Genomic DNA, 1,923 nt, shown 5'->3' with positions numbered 1-1,923 from the left:
AATTCATCTTCGAGACTGAAGATCTCCCTTCAATTTCCTTCAAGAGTTTTAGGTTTTCTTTATGTTTTGTTATCTTTATTCTTTTGAGATGTTTCATTTCATAATTATGAACTAAACCCCCTAAATACCTAAAGGGAATGAAACCTAAGATGGATCTTGTTATTATTATCTGAATTGTATGATAAATATTTGACTTTTTCTTAATTATGTGTTCTTAATTCTTGTTTTAATATTCCAGGGTATTGATTCAAGTTAATGCGCTTATTCAGAGGAGCAAAAGTCCCTGTCTAAGAGTAAATTTATCGTAATTAAGCAGAGTTGATTGCACGCCTAGAGATAGGGTGACAAGATTTTGCTAGATTAAGGTGAAACCTAATAAGGAGTCCATAGATCGAGTTAATGCAACACTAGGGTGTTAATTACAAAGAGATTTCAATTAATCAACCTAGGGTTAGACGTTATTAGTCTCGAGAGAGATAATAATATAACTTAGGGATTTCTACAGATCAAATCAAATGAAGAAATCGCCTGATTCAGAGTTAAATAACAAGTGAAGTCTAGGTGGATTTTTTCTTGGGTATTGTCATAATCAATCACGTTTTCCCAAAAGCTTTTCCCAAATTTTCTCTCTGTGCAACCTTAGTTTAATTAATTACTTTAGATAAACAAATCCCTTAATTTTTAGGCTAGATAATAAAAAGAAAGTAATTACTAGTACTCTTGGTTCCTTTGGGTTCGACAATCTGGTCTTGCTGAAGCTATACTACTGTTCAATAGGTACACTTGCCTTCATCGTAATAATAGTTAGTTTCAAGAACAATTAATTATAAATTTTTAAAACCTGTTGCAAATATCACGTATCAAGTTTTTGGCGCCATTTTCGAGGAACTAAGATATTAGGAACACTCGATTTTTATTCCTTTAGCCATTTTACTTTATTTTCAATTTAAATTTTTCTTTTCCTTTCTAATTTTCTCTTTTATTCGCTTTTGGCAGGTTTTTTATAGTGTATGACTAGAAGAAACCCGTCGGGATCATTACTTTTTGATAGTGAGATCGATCACATAGCTCACAGAAACCGAAGAGAAATAAGAAGAAGCTTAAGATACACAAAGGAAGAGCAAGAGGACGATATTCAAACCACAACAAAGGAGATGGCTGAAAATTAAGAAAATCTGCTACCTTCTGCGATTGTCGCTGATCTAGTAAATCAGAATCATGCTCCACGCACTATGTATGATTATGCTAAACCAAATTTAATAGGGACTGAGTCAAGTATAGTTAGGCCTGCTATTGCTGAAAATAATTTTAAACTAAAACCTAACACGATTCAAATGATAGATCAATTTGTTCAGTTTGATGGTTTGCAGGATAAGGATCCAAACAATCACTTGGCGAATTTTCTAGAGTTTTGCGACACATTTAAAATCAATGTCATTTCTGACGACGCCATACGTTTTCGGTTATTTCCCTTTTCATTGAGGAACAAAGCTAAACAGTGGTTTAACTCATTACCAAGAGGGTCAATCACTACTTGGGAACAAATGACCGAAAAGTTTTTACTAAAATATTTTCCGCTAGCTAAAGCGGCTAAATTAAGGAATGATATCTCTTTTTTTGTGCAGATGGATCTAGAAACACTCTATGATTCATGGGAGAGATACAAGGATCTGTTGAGAAGGTTCCCTCACTATGGGTTACCACTCTGGCTACAGGTTTAAACTTTTCACAATGGCCTGAATCCTTCGACTAGACAAATGGTTGACGTAGCCGCTGGTGGGACTATCAATAATAAGACACCTGATGATGCTTATAAATTTATAGAAGAGATGTCACTGAATAATTATCAGTGGCAAGTCATGAGGACAAAGCCAACGAAAGCAGCAGGCGTTTTTAACATCGATTCGGTCACCATGCTCTCTA

At 34.5% G+C, this 1,923-nt stretch overlaps 1 non-coding gene across 1 annotated transcript; it reads right to left on the bottom strand.

Moving 5' to 3' along the window:
• Positions 1-1,592: 1,592 nt before the first annotated feature.
• On the bottom strand, positions 1,593-1,699 carry LOC121217321 (small nucleolar RNA R71). Its single transcript, XR_005913393.1, has one exon. It is a non-coding gene; the product is annotated as a small nucleolar RNA R71 (small nucleolar RNA).
• Positions 1,700-1,923: the final 224 nt, after the last annotated feature.

The sequence above is a fragment of the Gossypium hirsutum genome, chromosome A02 (assembly GCF_007990345.1).
Source record: "Gossypium hirsutum isolate 1008001.06 chromosome A02, Gossypium_hirsutum_v2.1, whole genome shotgun sequence".
Taxonomy (NCBI): domain Eukaryota; kingdom Viridiplantae; phylum Streptophyta; class Magnoliopsida; order Malvales; family Malvaceae; genus Gossypium; species Gossypium hirsutum.
The sequence above is the reverse complement of the archived record's forward strand: the minus strand, read 5'-3'. Positions and strand labels throughout refer to the sequence as shown.